Genomic DNA, 19,857 nt, shown 5'->3' with positions numbered 1-19,857 from the left:
ATAGATATGGTGCTAATACCTAAGCCAGGTAGGGTCAAAACAGAGAAAAAAAAATATAGACCAATTTCCCTAATGAATAATGATGCAAAAATCAAATAAAATATTAGCAACAAGATTCCAGCAAGTTATCTCCATGATAAAATAGCATAATCAACTAGGATTTATACTAGGAATGCAGAACTGATTCAATATTAGCTCAATTATTAGAATAATTAACTATATAAATAACAAAACTAATAGAAATCACATGATTATACCAGAAGCTGAAGAAAAAGCATTTGATAAAATCCAAAACCCATTCCTATTAAAAACATTGAGAGAATAGGAACAAATGGAGTTTTCCTTAAAATGATCCATAACATCTATTTAAAGTCTTCAGCAAGCATCATACGAAATGGATGTAAATTAGAACCATTCCTAATAAAATCAGGAATGAAACAAGCTTGCCCCAACTTACCATTGCTATTCAATATTTTAATAGAAATTTAACTTTAGCAATAACAGAAGGGAAATAAAGGAACTAGAGAGGGTAATGCAAAAAACCAAATTATCCCTCTTTGTAGATATGATGATATACTTCAAGAATCCTAAAGAATAAACTTAAAAAAAAACTACAAGAAAAACTCCACAACTTTAGCAAAATTGCAGAATACAAAATAAATCCACATAAATCGTCAACATTTCTATGTTACCAACCAAGTCCATCAGCAAGAGACACAATGAGAAAATCCATTTCAAATAACTTGATAATATAAAATATTTGGGAGTGTACCTGCCAAGACAAAGTCAAAATCTATATGAACACAATTATAAAACAGTTTTCGTACAAATAAAGTCAGATCTAAACAACTGGAAATATATCAAGGGCTCTTTGATAGACTGAGTTAATATGATAGAAATGATAATTCTATCTAAATTAACCTACTTAACTCAGTGCCATACCAACTCAAATCTCAAGATTTTAGTTTATAGAGATAAAAGAAATAATAACAGATCATCTGGAAGAATAAAAGGTCAAGAATTTCAAGGAAATTAATGAAAAAATGCAAGTGAAGGCCTAAAACTCTATCACAAAGCAGTGACCAACAAAACCATTTGGTACCGAGTAACAAATAAAAGTAGTTGATCATTGGACTGACTATAGTCAATGATAATAGTAATCTAGTGTTTGGTAAACCAAAGACCTCAGCCTCTGGGATAAGAACTTACTATTTGAAAAAATAATTGGAAAACAGTATGGAAGAAACTAGGCATTGACCAACACCTAACAGTCTATAGCAAGATAAAATTAGAATGGTTCATGATTCAGATGTAAAGAGGGATATTATAAGCAAATTAGAAAAACAAAGGATATTCCACCTCTCAGATCTGTGGAGAAGGAAGGCATTTATGGCCAAATAAGAATTAGAGTACATTATAAAATACAAAATGGATAATTCTGATTATATTTTTAAAAAAGTTTTTGTACAAACAAAACCAATGAAAATAAGTTTAGAAGAGAAACAGAAAACTGGAGAAAAAAATTACATCCAAGTGGTCTGATAGAAGCTGCATTTCTAAAATATATAAAGGACTCAAATTTTTAAGAATATACAACATTCTCTATTTGAAAAATGTTCACACACACATCATACACAACTTTTAGATTAGCTAAAATAACAAGAAAAGAGGGGATGTGTTGAAAACTGCAATACTAATATATGGTTGTGGAGTTGTGAACTGATTCAACCATTCTGGAGGATAATTTGGAACTAATACCAAAAGGTTATAAAGCTATGCATACCCTTTGATCCACCAGAGTTTCTACTGGTTCTTTATCCCAAAGAGATCATATAAAAGGGAAAAGGACTCACATGTGCAAATATGTTTGGAGCAGCCCTCTTTTTTTTAGTGACAAGAAACTGGAAACTGTGTGAATGCCTATCAGTTGGAAAATGGTTGAATAAGTCACAATATATGAATGTTATGGAATATTATTGCTCTATAAGAAATGATCAGCAAGATGATTTCAGAGAGGCCTGGAGAGACTTACATGAACTGATACTAAGTGAAGTGAATAGAACCAAGAGAACATTGTACACAGCAAAAAAAGGAGATGATGCAATAATCAATTCTGACGGATGTGCTCTTTTCAGTAATGAATTCAGGCCACAGAATTCATTCAATGGACTTGTGATGCAATAGACATCTGTATCTAGAAAGAAGACTGTGAGGACTGATTGTGGATCACAATATAGCACATTTTGCACTTAACTGCACATTCTCTTTCTACTGTGCCACTTAACTACCCCTGCATATTTTCTTACTTCACAATTTGGCCACATTTCATTGACCACTGCTTCTTACCAGGTTTCTGGTTGCTTCTGCCTCTGGGAAGTAATCTAATAAGACAGAATATCACCACCTAACTCAAAGGAAAGTCTTAAACAGTCTAATAATCTACCTCAGCAAACCTCTCTTCAAGAACTAACACTTTATCAGAACTTATTTCTCAATAGTTAACACACTTTCACGCTTTTATATTCTTTTAATACAAGTGATTCTGTCAATGTGCACACTCTGATCCCCTCCCTAATTGCCTACTCCCTCATTCTTCTTCTCCTCAACCTAATCCCTCTCATGCCTCACTCACTCCAGAATTTACTGCCTCTTAAACTAGAATTTTCAGAATGTTGTTCCATAATTAAGTTTTATCATTTATCTTTCCAGTCTTTTTATACTTCCCTCACTTCCACAAGCACTACTGTTCATCCATACTGGTCTATTTGATATTCTACAAACATGACCCTTCATTTCCCATCTTTATGCACTCTACTTACAGTAGTCCCCCATGCCTGGGTAATTTCTTCTCAACTCTGGCTACTTTGCTTCCTCTAAAACTCAATTCAAATCTCATCTTTTCCTAGACCTAGAGGTCTTTGATAAATTCGGGAGAGAATATAATTAGTACGAAAATGGGTTCTAAACAGTTAACAAGGAAAAAGACATGTTCTCTAGTAGAACTCATAATTAACCAAAAGAAAGGGCATATACCATGACGTGTGAGTATGAAAGATTGGGGAAGGACTGAGAAGAAAGACATCATGAGGCATGGGGAAAGAAGTGAGGACACCGCATGGCAGAAGGTTGTGGTTGACTAACCCAAAAGAGATTCAGCCAAGATGGCACAAACCATGGCCAGATTTATAGGGGAAATTTATTCTAATTTTGAGGAAGAGTATAAAAGGGGTTTGACCTTATAACTTGGCTTTCTGTATGAACACAGTAAGGTGGGGGTTTCCCAAGACCTCCATGGATGTAAGGCTGAGGTGATCCCCATTAGTGCCCTTCCATATTTGCCTCAGGGAGTATTATAATCTTTACAGTACATCATACTTTCTCTGCTAACCCCACCTGTAGTGTTCTCATTGGTTTTCTGGAGGTCATTGGACTAGCCTTCAATACAGTAATCTCCACGAGAATAGCCAGGTGTTAAAAAGTCTCAGGAGTCCTCAAACTTTTTAAAGAGGGGACCAGTTCACTGTCCCTCAGACTGTTGGAGGGCCAGACTATAGTAAAAACAAAAACTTTGTTTTGTGGGCCTTTAAATAAAGAAACTTCATAGCCCTGGGTGAAGGGGATAATCGTCCTCAGCTGCTGCATCTGGCCCATGGCCGTAGTTTGAGGACCCCTGGGCCTAAATCCTTTATTGTCTCCTTGCCTGGGGCTCAACTAGCTTTCTGGAGGTCCTTTACACTGGCCTTGGTCTCAGTGGGGGAAGCAGGAGGACAGACCAGCCACCATGGTGGTGTGAAATGGAGTAAATCTCTCTCCTTGGCTCCAAGAGCTTGAGCTCCCGCCTCCAGTCTTCTGTCTTCTCCTAGTCTGTCTCCAAGCCTTTTGGTCCCCCAGGAGAGCTACCAGGAGCCTGACCAAAGATGGAATGGATCTGTCTCTGAGTCCCACCCTGGCTGAGTTTGTGCCAGTTTATAGGCCCTATTATAATTAGATCATTTACAATATACTGAGTATAAACAAATCATTATATCACTAGGAAACCATTATTTGTTGTAAGATTAAATCAATCACATTGAATTAGAGAACTATTAATCATCATGTTAAACAAGATAACCATTGTATTATCAATTCCACTGACTTAACATCTTGTAAGAATCCTTGTTTCAAGTACAAGAGTTCTGGCCCATAACACCCACCAAGTTAACCAGGACCTCATCACTATTATATTTGTTTTTTTGTTTTATAGAGTCATCAATTATTACAGTATCTGCCATATAGTAAATGTTTATTAATTTTATAGTAAATGTTTATTAATTTTTAACTTTGCTAACTATACTTACTTTTTGTATGAACTTCTGATGAACAAATTTAAATCTGTCCCTTGTAATCCAAAGATCATTTTCCTTGGCAGAAAAATATTAGGTTAATTATTCTTTGCTCTCTTTTATCCATTTTTATTCTCCCCTAAACTCTAAGCAAAATTTGTATTATGCTTTTTTTTTCATCCTTCTCTTTTTCCTAATGTAGCTTTTAAGGTTTTTTTCTTCTCCTTAGATTTCCTTGCCTAGTTAGTTCACATCATTCTGAGCTTTGGGATCATAAGTGACACTATTAAAGTAATATATCATACTTTTGTATTCTTCCTCAGGCACATATGCCTTTTGCATCCTAAGTATACACACCCAATCTAAATTGATAAAAGTTTAAATCTATTTTTTTAAGTTCCCTTCCAAGCTTTGAGATTTTGTGTTCTATTTTCCAAAATTACATTACTTCTCTGATAACTGCACATCAAAACAGGGTTCCTAGTATTTCTCTAATTGGTTCCCTCCACACTTTGAAATTTTATTAGTTTACCAGTTTTCCCTCTTTATCTTATGGTTATAAAAAAAGTCTGGAAAAGAATGTCCAATTTTTCAGATTTCCACCACTGTCCAAATATATTCAAAGATTCACTGAAAAACATTTAAGTCCTAAAATGTAGATGGTCATTCTTGATTTCTATCACTTTTAATCCTACAACATTGCATGACTAGATGGGTAGTTTTTTTTAGCTTAGGTTTCATGGTGCTGATTTTCTGTCTTTTTACTTGAAATATTTCCATAATTAGACCATACCATCTTAAAGAAGGCTTAGGTTTTATACTGTGACCTAGATCTCCACCATATTGCTGCGTCAAGTCAAATTTCCCTGGACATATTTCTGAGGAGTTCCTTGAATAATGCTTCTCTTTCTCACTGCCTATTATTCCCTAATGTCATTCAGTAAAAAATTTTTATGTCTAAGAAAAATATTCTGAGCCTACAGTGCTAAATACTTCTCAAAAACAAACCTATAACCTTCATCTAATTTAGAGAAATTTGAAAACACGAATGCATTCCCTTCCCCAATATTGATCAATATTTGCAAAACTCACCTCTTCCACCTAATTCCCCAGTTTTCTTCTGTCTTTCAAAAAAGGACTAAATCGGAAGAAATGGCAAACAGCTATTGTAGGTCTGATAACATTCAATTTGCACAGACTTTAACAAAGCAGAGGAATGGAAGATAGGCCCAATGCATGTAAGCTTTGCTGTTGTTCAGTCATTGTATCTGTAACTGACATTTTGTGATGCAACTTCCTTGGCAAAGGTATTGGAGTGGTTTGCCTTTCCTTCTCTAAATCATTTCCTAGATGAGGAAATTGAGGCAAACAGGATTAAGTAATGTTGGAGGGGATGTGGGAAAACTGGGACACTGATACATTGTTGGTGGAATTGTGAATATACCTAGCCATTCTGGAGAGCAATTTGGAACTATGCTCAAAAAGTTATCAAACTGTGCATACCCTTTGATTCATCAGTGTTACTAGTAGACTTATATCCCAAAGAGTTTTTAAAGAAGGGAAAGGGACCTGTATGTGCAAGAATGTTTGTGGCAGCCTTCTTTGTAGTGGCCAGAAACTGGAAATTGAGTGAATGCCTATCAATTGGAGAATGGTTGAATAAATTGTGGTATGTGAATATTATGAAATATTATTGTTCTGTAATAAATGACCAGCAGGATGATTTCAGAAAGGCCTGGAGAGACTTACATGAACTGATGCTGAGTGAAATGAGCAGAACCAGGAGATCATTATATACTTTAATAAGAATACTATATGATGATCAGTTCTGATGGACCTGGCCTTCTTCAGCAAAGAGATGAACCAAATCAGTTCCAACAGAGCCGTAATGAACTGAACCAGCTACACCCAGTGAAAGAACTCTGGGAGATGACTATGAACCACTACATAGAATTCCCAATCCCTCTATTTTTGTCCTCCTAGACTTTTGATTTCCTTCACAGGCTAATTGTACACTATTTCAAAATCCAATTCTTTTTGTGCAGCAAAATAACTATATGGACATGTATACATATATTGTATTTAACATATACTTTAATATATTTAACATGTATTGGTCTACCTGCCATCTGGGGAAGTGGGTGGGGGGAAAGAAGGGAAAAATTGCAACAAAAGGTTTTGCAACTGTCAATGCAAAAAAAAAAAATTATCCATGTATATATCTTGTAAATAAAAAACTATTAAAAAAAGAATATTATAATAAAGAGGCCTGAAAGTTGGTAAAGTTCCAACATGTATGAAAATAACAATTCATTGATAAGAACTGAAGTACCATGATTACAAAGTAATTACATAGTAAATTACAAGTAAATACAGAAGTAATAGGAAATGTTAGCCTTACTAACATCATAAGAAATTCTGAAACCTACACTATTCTTAAATGCTCAACAGTAACTCTAAAGACACATCTAAAGAACTGTTCATAAATTTTAAACTCTCTAGAACAGATTGTTTATCCCTGAAGGGGTCAGGTCTGCCAAATAAATCTTTGGCCACAGAGTTCACTGACACTGTGAATGAGTTTTTCAAAATAATCATTCTCTTAAACCGCTTTAACCAACATCAGTTGTAAGGATGTCACAAAAGGCTACAAGGTTGTGGGAGAGTAGTTAATAGAATAAACTGAATGTAGCTTTATGGGGATTTACAAGATATCGGTACAAATTCTTGGTTCTAATATTTTGGAAACTCACTGACTATAATCAAGGACCTGAAAAGCTCCACTATTTCTGGAATTATTATATACACATTCTTGCTCACCATGAATTAATCAAGGTCATTCATGAAAACATTGTTACTAGTTACACTCTGATCTTGGTGATTAGTATTGTTAGATAGTGTTGGGAGGATAGATGTAAAAAAAATTACCCATGTATATATCAAGGTAATTAATGAGCTGAAACTCTTAAATGCTATGCTTGAATCAGACAACCAAGCACTTAAGGCTGATTACATATTCGCTATAAGACAATGACTCTATTAGCATATGTTTGGAAAAATGGCCCTCTTACCACTGGTGCCTACTCAATGTTTGGTATATACAGATAATTGTAGGTAAGGATTAGAGGGTGGGGTGAAACAAGCCAGATGTCACTTGGCAGCAGAATGAGGAGGAGAAAGGTGGAGATTCTGGACTCCAGAATCGAGAAGAGATCTTTGGTAAAGTCCTGGCAGTTTGCCTGCTTCTCCCCTTAAAGACCAAGGACTTTTATTTATCCTGCCTCTATCTGATCCTGAGCCCTCCACAGAGCTAGCCCAGACTTTACAGATAGAAATCACAGTTCATTGTTTCAGTCTAATTATTGATTCCCTAGAAATACATTTTTCCCCCTAGAAGTAGGGGTGGTTCTTCATAGACCAAGAGAGTCACAAAGCATTATGATTAGGTCCTGGAAATTATAATGATTAGAGACCCTATTTCAATCTTCTGAAAATGGGAAAATGTTCCAAGCAATGCAGGGATCTGGGTTCAGGCAGAAAGCTTCTGACACCAAAGCTTCTATAATCCCTGATAAAGGCAAGGATATAAAATCTTTTTGCAAGAGTGAGGAATTGAGATAAAGACCGCATCAGAGTTGTAATAGCATTGGTGTAAAGAACTTATAAATGAGAAAACCCTTTCTATCAATGAAAGTCATTGACTTCTCTGAAATCGTAGATACATCATGAAAACACTGAGAAGTTAAGTGATTTGTCCAGGGTCTTGCAGTGATGACATATGAGAGACATGACTGAAACTCAACTCTTCCTGGCTTCAAGGTAAGTTTTCTAATTCATCATACTACACTGATTCTTAAAGAGGAACATGTGGGAATAGCCTAAAATGTATTTCTAGGTTACAGAATTCTATGCAAATTTTAATATATCAATTTAGATAGCTTAAATTTTTCATTCAGAATTTTTGACTGTCACTACAGATATACAATGCCTCATCATAGGTGAGATTCATAGACATATCAGCTTGAATGATGTTGTAGGTCTAATTGGATGATGTAGACTAGAGATCCATATATCCAATTCTCACAGAGACAGAAGAATGACAAGCTAAAAACATTGCAGGTTCTATGACATGTTGCCAAACTGGTACAGAACAAAATCAGGATTCTCAGATGTTGATAGTAATTGTGGAATGGAATACTGAAGGTGGTACACATAGAAAGGTTAGACTTATTATCAGATGATTGGTAGTGAAAGATTCTATTTTCATTAGTTCATACTTAGTTTTGTTTTATTTTTAAATAATATTTCATTTTCTTCCAAATACAGGTTGAATAATTTTTAAGATTTTTTTGTTTTGAATTATAAATTCTACCTCTTCCTTCCTCTCCCTCTTCTACTCTTCTTGAGTGAATAAACAATTTTATATAGATTATGCAGATAAAATCATTTAAAAAATGTTCTTATTTGCCATTTTGTACAAGAAGAAGACTCAAAGAAAAAAGAAAGGAAGAAAGGAAGGAAGGAAGGAAGGGATGGAGGGATAGAGGGGAAAAGAAGAATAGAGGGAGGAAGAGAAGGAAGAAAATGAGGAAGGGAGGAAGAAAAAGGGGGGAGAAAAGGAAGAAAGAATAGTATGCTTCATGATATTTGTGGAAATATGTATAGAATGATTGCACATGTTTAACATATATTGGATTATTTGCAATCTAAGGGAGGAGGTGTGGGGAAGGAGAAAAAAAATTGAAACACAAGATTTTGCAAAGGGGAATGCTGAAAATTATCCAGGCATATATTTTGAAAAAAAAATTTCTTTTAATAAAGAAAAGAATAGTATGATTCACTCTGTATTCAGATACAAACGTATCTGAATATAGATACCTCTAGAAGTAGATTGTATATTTCATCATGAGTCCTTTGAAATCGTTCTGTATCATTGTATTGATGAGAAAAATAAAGTCATTCACAATTCTTCAATGTGCAACATTGCTATTAACATCTATAATATTCTCCTCATTCTATTCACTTCACTTTATGTCAGTTAATATGTCTTTCCAGATTTCAAACTTAGTTTTAAAATCTATATTTTCACCTGAATCAAACCCTTGATATGCCAATTTATTTGTATAAAGTCAGTTTTCAAAGATGCAGAGCCAAAATGGCAGAGTAAAGGCAAGGATTTACTTGAACTCTCCCCCAACCCCCTACAAATACCTTTAAATAATTTCTCTAAATAAATTTTACATCTTTAAAATCCAGCAAAAAATGGAGTGGAATTAATTCCAATACTATATAAACTATTTCAACAAATTGGGAAAGAAGGAGTCCTAACAAATTCTTTTTATGATACAGATATGGTGCTGATAGCTAAACCAGGTAGGGTGAAAACAGAGAAAAAAAATTATAGACCAATTTCCCTAATAAATATTGAGGCAAAAATCTTACAGAAAACATTAACAAACAGGAGATCATTATATACTTCAACAACAATACTATATGATGACTAGTTCTGATGGACCAGGCCATCCTCAGCAATGAGATCAACCAAATCATTTCCAATGGAGCAGTAATGAACTGAACCAGCTATGCCCAGAAAAAGAACTCTGGGAGATGACTAAAAACCATTACATTGAACTCCCAATCCCTATATTTATGCACACATGCATTTTTGATTTCCTTCACAAGCTAATTGTACAATATTTCAGAGTCTGATTCTTTTTGTACAGCAAAATAACGTTTTGGTCATGTATACTTATTGTGTATCTAATTTATATTTTAATGTATTTAACATCTACTGGTCATCCTGCCATCTAGGAGAGGGGTGGAGGGGTAAGAGGTGAAAAATTGGAACAAGAGGTTTGGCAATTGTTAATGCTGTAAAGTTACCCATGCATATATCCTGTAAATAAAAGGCTACTAAATTAAAAAAAAAAAAAGAAAGAAAACATTAGCAAAGAAATTACAGAAAGTTATCCCCAGTAGGGGATAATCAAATAGCATTTATACCAGGAATGAAGAGCTGGTTCAATATTAGGAAAACTATTAGCATAATTGACTATATCAACAACCAAACTAACAAAAATCATATGATTATCTCAAGAGATGCAGAAAAAAACATTTGATAAAATCCAACATCCATTCCGATTTAAAAACACTAGAGAGTATAATAGGGAAAAAATCGACTTTTCCTTCAAATGATCAGTACTTTCTATTTAAAACCATCAGCAAGCATCATATGTAATGGGGACAAACTAGAACCATTCCCAATAAGATCAGGGGTAAAACAAGGTTTCCCACTATAAACTATTACTATTCAATATTGTTTTAGACATATGATCTTTGGCAATAAGATAAGAAAAAGAGATTAAAGGGATTAGTACAGGTAATGAGGAAATCAAATTATCACTCTTTGCACATGATATGAGGGTATATTTAGAGAACCTTAGTGAATCACTAAAAAACTACTAGAAACAATCCACAACATTAACAAAGTTGCAGGATACAAATAAATCCACAGAAATCATCAGCATTTTTATATATTACCAACAAAGTCCAGCAGCAAGAGATACAAAGAGAAATTTCATTTGAATAACTGTTGATAATGTAAAATATTTAGGAGTCTATCTGCCAAGGAAAAGTGAGGAACTATATGAACACAACTATAAAATACTTTCTACATAAATAAACCATATCTAAACAATTGGAAAAATATCAAGTGCTCATGGGTAGGCCTAGCAAATGGAATAAAAATCTACCTAACTTAATCTATTTGTTTAGTGCCATACCAATCAAACCCCCAAGAAACTATTTTTCACATCTAGAAAAAAATAATAACAAAGTCCATCTATAAAAAGAAAGGGAATTAATTTTTAAAAAATGTCCATAAAGGTGGCCTAACTGCACCAGACTTAAAACTATATTATAAAGCAGTGGTCATCAAACCATTTAGCTAAGAAAGGGTAGTCAATCAATAAAATAGGTTAGATTCAAAATACAAAATGGTCAATAACTATAGCAAGCTAGTGTTTGACAAAACCAAAGACCCCAGCTTTTGGAATAAGAATGCACTATTTGATAAAAACTGCTGGGAAAATTAGAAATTAGTATGGTAGAAACTAGGTACTAACCCACATCTTACACCATATACCAAGAAGGTCTAAATGGGTCCATGATTTGGACATAAACAGCGACATTATAAGCAAACTAGAAAAATATAGGATAGTTTACCTTAAGTTGAAAAGTTTTTGTACTAACAAAAGTAATGCAAACAGCATTAGAAGGAAAAAAATAAACTGGGAAAATATTTTTACATTTAAGGGTCCTGATAAAGGCCTCATTTATAAAATTAAAGGCCTCATTTATAAAATATATAGAGAATTGACTCAAATTTATAAGAATTCAATTCATTCTCCAATTGATAAGTGGTCAAAATATATGAACAGACAATTTCCAGATGAAGAAATTGAAACTATTTCTAGTCATATGAAAAGGTGCTCTAAATCACTATTGATCGGAGAAAGGCAAATTAAGACAACTTTGAGATACCACTACATACCAGATTGGCTAAGATGACTGGAAAAGATAATGAATGTTGGAGGAGATGTGAGAAAACTGGGACATTAATACTTTGTTGGTGAAATTGTGAACAGATCTAGGCATTTTGGAGGGCAATTTGGAATTGTGCTGAAAAAGTTATTAAACCCTTTGATCCAAGAGTATTTCTCCTGGGCTTATATCCCAAAGAGATCTTAAAGAAGGGAATGGGACCACATGTGTAAAAATGTTGGTGGCAGCCCTTTTTGTAGTGGCAAAAACCTGGAAACTGAGTTGATGTCCATCAGTTGTAGAATGGCTGAATAAGTTGTGATATATGAATCTTATGAAATATTATTATTCTATAAGAAATGGTCAGCAGAATGATTTTAGAGCAGCCTGAGAAGACTTACATGAACTGATGCTAAGTGAAATGAGCAGGGCCAGAAGATCATTGTATCCAGCAACAACAAGATTATAGGATGATAAATTCTGATAGATGTGGCTCTTTCCAACAATGAGATGATTCAGATCAGTTCCAATCAGTTCCAAAGCCATCTACACCCAGAGAAAGGAGTGTGGGAACTGACTGTGGACCACAACATAGCATTTTCACTCTTTCTGTTTTTGTTTGCTTGCATTTTGTTTTCTTTCTCTTTTTTTTCTTTCATTTGATTTTTCTTGTGCAACCAGATAACTATAAATATGTATACATATATTGGGTTTAATATATATTTTAACATATTTAATATGTATTGGATTACCTGTTATCTAGAGGAGGGGTTGAGGGGAAGGAGGGGAGAATTTGGAACACAAAGTGTTGCAAGGGTCAATGTTGAAAAATTACCCACGCATATCTTTTTTTAAATAAAAAGGCTCTAAAAATAAATTCTACTTATCACTTTCTTGAATTTGACTCCCAGGAATATTTTAGCCAAATTTCAGAGCTCCTATGTCAAGGAGAAAATATTGTAATTCCAGAAAGAAACAATTCAAGTTTTGTGGAGCCAGAATCAGGATAACCCAAATTTGGTAGCTTCTAAATTAGAGGATCAGAGGATTTGGGATATGATATTCTGGAAGGCAAAAGAGCCGTGATTACAACCAAGAATCACCTATTCAGCAGAACTGAATATAATCCTTCAAGGGGAAAATAATATGCACAGAATTAAAGGATTTTCAAGCATTCTTGATGAAAAGACCAGATTTGAATAAAAAATTGACTTTCAAATAAAAGAAGACTCAAGAGAAATATAAAAATGTAAACAGGGAAAAATATAATAAGGAACTTAATAAGGTTAAACTGTCTACATTCCTACATGAATTATGAAGCTTATAACTCATAAAATTTCTCATTATTAGGCCAATTATAATGTGAAGTGATGATATCTGAAAATAAATATTGTAAGATGATCAGTTTTGAATGACATAACAATTCTCAGTAATATATTGATGCAAAACAACTCTAAAGGACTTAAAATTTAAAAAATGTTATCCATACTCAGAGAAATCTCTGAATGTAGATTATTCTTTTTTTTGCTGAGGCAATTGGGGTAAAGTGACTTGCCCAAGGCCACATAGTTAGGAAGTGAATGTAGATTATTCTTGAGAGGTTTTCTTTGGTCTATGTTTTCTTTCACAACATTACTATTATGGAAATATTTTCCATAACTACACATGCATAACCTAATTTGAATTGCTTGTATTCTTAATAGGGAGAGAGAGGAGTTGGAGTAGGAAGGAAAAAAGTATAGAACTCAAAGTTTTTATAATGAATGTTAAAATTTATTTTTTATGTGTAATTGAGGAAAAATAAAATATTAAATAAAAAAAAGTAAAGTAAACTCTCAAACCACCATGGCAAAATTGAAAGAGAACTTAATTGAGCATCAGAAGCTCTAAGTTCATGTCATGTCTTTTATAACATCTCTGGGCTCCAGCTACCTTAAATGTAACATAAGTTGGAGGAGAGGATGGTTGTGTGTAAAACAGATCTTTCAGTTCCTTTTTAGTTATAATATTTTATGTGGTATAGTTTTACAGATTGTAGTAAATTTGGGGAAAACATGGCATCAGACAACAGTCACAACTCCAAAAGATATGAGTAATGACTTATTTTGTTACATGAGGGAAAAAAGAACATGCATGTTAGAGCTCCTCACACTGAACAAAAAAGCCAGCAATGCAGGCAGAGCTTTAAGCATTTTATGGGTTAAGCAATAGGGGTAGTCACATGGGAGGGGAAAGAGCCAATTTCTTCAAAAAGGCAGAGAAAGGGATGAGGAGCAAGAGGAGCAGTCCCTCTTCTCTTCTCCTCAGGCTCTGCTGGACCACAAAGCTTCATAGTTTGTCAGTCTGCTGCCATTTTGGTAGGTGGTCTAACTCTTAAGGGCACACTGAAAGATCTGTTGTGGTTGAAAGCAGCAAATTATGCCAGATCAACACAGCTTTCGTTCTTCATCTGTTTTGGGTCCAATGTTTCTGGAGAATATAGTAATTAAGATGATAGATTAAGTTAGCTTCAGGATCACAATGGTAACAAAGATATTATTGTTGGTAAGGACTAATTGAATGAATGACTTACATGGACATCTGAGGGTTAGGATGGGGGATTGCACTGAATGGCAAGTCTTGGGGAAGGGTCAGTGATCTTATGGGGGAAGTTGGATATTGGGTATGGGAGCAATGATATCACAGGGTGAACAGGGCTTAAGTTTGATGGATCATTCTGGTTTCTAATCTTGATAAGTAATATAATATAATAAAAAGAATAGAATAAGTAATTATTTCCAGTGGGCGTGCCAAAACAACCTAGTTTAATTAATTGCTAATGGAAATGCCACCTTTTCCCCCAACTAATAGGTTGGGGGTCTTATGAACAGGTCTTATGAACAACTGTGCCTTTTTCCTTCCTTTCTAACCCTAACCTGGCCTGGGAAGATTTAGGAAGGAAACAGACACCATATTTGCTACATTTTAGAATCTAATAAGATTAAGAAAAGTATTTCATTTGTAAAATTCAATCTGTTCAATTTCTAATTCTTTGTGCTCCTTTTCCCACGATGCAGAAGGTCAAAGAGTGAGTACAATATTATGGGATTGGTACCATATCAATGAAAAGTTGGGAATTTATGGTGACTGTAGTCTCCGTAAAATGCAATAGAAAGAGCCCTAGCTTGGAGGTCAGAAGACAAAGATATTTTGCTACTGATGATTTACCTATTGTGTGACTTTGGGTAAGGCTCCTATTCTCTCCGAGCATTATCACATTTGTCATCTGTAAAAAAATAAAATTGTACTAGATGGTCTCTCAGGGTCTCTTCTCAGCTCTTACATCCTGTGAACAGCCTGATATATTATAGTTATTTTAAAATTTTATTTATTTATTTTATTATAGCTTTTTACATACAAACATATGCATGGGTAATTTTTCAACACTGACCCTTGCAAAAACCTCTATTTCAACTTTTCCCCTCTTTCCCTCCACCCCCTCCCCTAGATGGCAGGTAGTCCCATAGATGTTACATATGTTAAAGTATATATTAAATACAATATATGTATACATATTTATACAATTATCTTGTTGCACATGAAAGATCAGATTTTGAAAGAAGATTAAAAAAAAACCTGAGGGAAAAAAAAAACAAAAATGCAAGCAAACAATAACAGAAAGAATAGAAATGTTATATTGTGTTCTCTGTGTTCTTTCTCTGAGTGTAGCTGGTTCTGTTCATTACAGATCAATTGGAACTGATTTGGATCCTCTCATTGCTGAAGAGAGCCACGTCCCACAGAATTGATCATCATGTAGTATTGTTGTTGAAGTGTACAATGATCTCCTGATTCTGCTCATTTCACATAGAATTAGTTCATGTATGTCTCTCTAAGCTGGTCATTTCCTATAGAATAATAATATTCCATAACATTCATATAACACACTTTATTTAGCCATTCTCCAATTGGTGGACATCCCTTCAATTTCCAGTTTCTAGCCACTATGAAAAGGGCTGCCACAAACATTTTTGTACATATGGGTCCCTTTCCCTTCTTTAATAACTCTTTGGGATATAATCCCAATAGAAACATTGCTGGATCAAAGGGTATACAGAATTTGATAACTTTTTGAGCATAGTTCCAAATTGCTCTCCAGAATGGTTGGATCTGTTCACAGTTCGACCAACACTGTATCAATTCCTAGTTTTCCCACAACTCCTCCAACATCTATCATTATCTTTTCTTGTCATCTTAACCAATCTGAGAAGTATGTAGTGGTATCTCAGAGATGTCTTAATTTGCATTTCTCTGATCAACAGTGATTTGGGACATCTTTTCATATGACTAGAAATAAATTCAATTTCCTTCTGTGGAAATTGTCTGTTCATATCCTTTGACCATTTATCAATTGGAGAATGGATTGATTTCTGATAAAATTAGAGTCAATTCTCTATATATTTTGGAGATGAGGCCTTTGTCAGAACCTTTAGCTGTAATAATGTCTTCCCAGTTTATTGCTTCCCTTCTAATTCTGTCCACATTAGTTTTATTTGTACAAAAAATTTTAACTTAATATAATGAAATTTTCTATTTTGGGATCAATAATGACCTCTAGTTCTTCTTTGGTCACAAAGTCCTTCCTCCTCCACAGGTCTGAAAGGTAAATGATCTTATGTTCTAACTTATTTATAATCTAATTCTTTATGACTAGATCATGAACCCATTTTGATCTTTTCTTGGTGTACGGTGGTAAGTATGAGTCAGTGCCTGGTTTCTGCCATAATAATTTCCAATTTTCCCAGAAAATTTTTGTCAAATAATGAATTCTTATCCCAAAAGCTGGGGTCTTTGGGTTTGTCAAACACTAGATTGCTATAGTTATTGACTGTTTTGTCCTGTGAATCTATTCCACAGCTCCACTAGTCTATTTCTTAGCCAATACTAAATCATTTTGGTGACTGCTGCTTTATAATATAATTTTAGATCGGGTACAGCTGGACCACCTTCATTTTATTTTTTTTTCAGTAGTTCCCTTGAAATTCTTGAGCTTTTGTTCTTTCAGATGAAACTTGTTTTTCTTTTCTAGGTCATTAAAATCATTTTTTGGGAGTTTGATTAGTAAAACCCTAAATAAATAGATTAGTTTAGATAGTATTGTCATCTTTATTATATTTGCTCGACCTATCTAGGAGCACATAATATTTTTCCAACTGTTTAGATCTGACTATTTATGTGGAAAGTGTTTTGAGTTTTGCTCATATAGTTTCCCTTTGACTTTCCCTTGACAGATAGATTCCCAAATATTTTATGCTATTGACAGTTATTTTAAATGGAATTTCTCTTTGTATCTCTTGCTGTTGGATTTTTATAGTGATGTATAAAAATACTTACCATTTATGTGGATTTATTTTGTATCCTACAACTTTGCTAAAGTTGTGGATTATTTCTAATAGCTTTTTAGCAGAATCTCTGGGGTTCTCTAAGTATACCATCATATCATTTGCAATGATTTGCAAACAATTTCGTTTCCTCATTGCCTACTCTAATTCCTTTAATTTTCTTTTCATCTCATTGCTTAAGCTAGTATTTCTAATACAATATTGAATAATAATGGTGAAAGTGGGCAACCTTGTTTCACTCATGATTTTACTGGGAATGGTTCCAGTATATCACCTGTTATGGGCCAGAACTCTTGTACTTAAAACAAGAATTCTTACAAGGTGCTAAGTAGAATTAATAAAACAATGGTTATCTAGTTTAGCATGGTGATTGATAGTTCTCCAGTTCATGTACTTAGTACTTAATAAAATCCAAAGATTGATACCTATTCTACAAGATTCACACTTAAGATAATGTAATTAGAATAGAGCATATAAGCTGGAACAAACTCAGCCAAGGTCAGAGTCAGAGAAGACAGAGGACTGGAAGTGGGAGCTCAAGCTTTTGGAGCCAAGAAGAGACAGATTCATTCCATCTTCATCAGCCTCGTAGTGGCTGGCCTGTCCTCCTGCTCCCCCCACATTGAGACCACGGCAGGTCAGAAAGGCTCTCAAGAAATCTGTGCAGTCCCAGGAAAGGAGACAATAAAGAATTTGGTCTTTAACACCTGGCTATTCCCTTGGTGATTAATCCGCTGAAAGGAAGACGGCTCCCAAGACCTCCAGAAAACCAACAAGAACACTACAATCACCATTACATATGATGCTTCCTGATGGTCTTAAATAGATACTATTGACTATTTTAAGGAAAGTTTCATCAGGAATAAATGGAATTCACCTATTTCATTGAATGGCCATCTTCTTCCCTGGAAAAAAATGCTCAGTTTGACTGGGTAAGTTATTCTTGGCTACATAACAAGTTCTTTTGCCTTTTGGAATATCATTTTCCAGGCCCTTAAATCCTTTAATATATATATTGCTAGATCCTGAGTGATCCTTATTGTGGCTCCTCCGTATTTGAATTGTTTTTGTTTTTTTCTGGCTGCTTGTAGTATTTTTTCCTTGATCTGATAGTTCTTGAATTTCTTGGAGTTTTGATTTTGAGATCTCTTTCAGTAGGTGATTGATGAATTCTTTCAATGTCTATTTTACATCTTTTTCTATAACATCTGGGGAGTTTTCTTTGATGATTTCCTGAAAAATAGTATCTAGGCTCCTTTTTTCATCATGATTTTCAGGGAATCCAATAATCCTTAGATTATCTCTCTTAGATCTATATTCCAGGTCTGTTGTTTTCCCAAGTACGTATTTAACATTTTTTTCTATTTTTTCATTTTTTTTTGGGGTGGGGTTTGCTTGACTGATTCTTGGTGTCTCTTCGAGTCATTCATTTCCCTTTGTTCAAGTTTGATTTTTAATGAATTATTTTCTTCATTTACTTTTGTTATTTCTTTTTGTATTTGTCCAATTGAGTTTATGAATGAGTTTTTTTGTTCTATGGAATTTAATTTTTTCCATTTTGCCAATTTATTAAAAAGAATTATTTTTTTCCAATTCACAAATTCTGTTTTCCTTGAAATTGTTTACCTTTTTCAATTCACAAATTCTGTTTTCCTGGGAGTTGTTTATCTTTTCCAATCTTTATCCACTCTATTTTTTGATGATTTGTCCTGACCCTCTTTCAAAGCTTTCCTTACCTTTCTCCATTTTTCATCTAGCTCTCTTTTAAGATCCTCTTTAATTTTTTCTATGAGAGTCTTGTGTTATGGGGATCAGATTATATCCATCTTTGGATCTAAAGGCAAACTGTTTTTAATCTCCTCAGGGTATGAAGTCTGCTTTCTTTCCATATAAAGGCTATCAATAGTTAGAGTGCTCTTTGCTTTTTTGCTCATTTTGGAAGAACCCCCCCCCCTCAAAAAAAAACAAACAAACAAAAAAACAAAAAAAAACTTACAGTCTGCTTGTTGGGGGCAGTGGGGTATTTCTAAGCTGTCTCTACAGACAACAGGAAGTGGCAGTAAAGGGGCAGAGGGACAATCACTAGCTGCACTGGAATTAGCAGTTGTGCTGAAATCAGCAATAGCAGAAAAGCAGCTACTAGGGCTGTTCTGGAACCAACAACTGAGGCTGCACTTGCAATCACACTGAGTGACTCTGGGTGCTGGATTGGTGTGGCCAGGTCCCGAGAGACCCTAGCATTTTGGGGTTACACCCCCCTGTGTTTATACCTTCTCTGCTGATCTACTGGCTTGCTGCTAGGGCAGAGTAGCTCACATTGTGGTAAAGTTCTCCCCACAGTTTTTCTGCCAGCAGAGACTACACCCCACCCCCTCTGGTCTGCTCAATGTGAGCTGTTTCCCATGTTCTCACTGCCTGCCTGAAGTCTGTGCCTGGTCTAATCCCATTCTGTCCCCACCCATGGGCAAAAACAGACCTTTTCTGGCAAATTTTAAGAATATCTCCTGTTGGTAATGTGTTGTACTCCCAATATTCTTGAATTCTGACAGTCATGCACAAATTCAGAGGCTGAGTTTTGTTAAAATAGATTGAGGGAAATGGAGAGTTTAGGA

General features: G+C 34.5%; 1 pseudogene; it reads left to right on the top strand.

Annotated features, from left to right (window-relative positions):
- Nucleotides 1-394: 394 nt before the first annotated feature.
- The window catches only part of LOC111718863, a 36,543-nt pseudogene continuing 17,080 nt past the window's right edge, over nt 395-19,857 (top strand).

The sequence above is a fragment of the Sarcophilus harrisii genome, chromosome 2, assembly GCF_902635505.1.
Source record: "Sarcophilus harrisii chromosome 2, mSarHar1.11, whole genome shotgun sequence".
NCBI lineage: Eukaryota > Metazoa > Chordata > Mammalia > Dasyuromorphia > Dasyuridae > Sarcophilus > Sarcophilus harrisii.
This window is presented reverse-complemented; position numbering and strand designations above follow the sequence as displayed.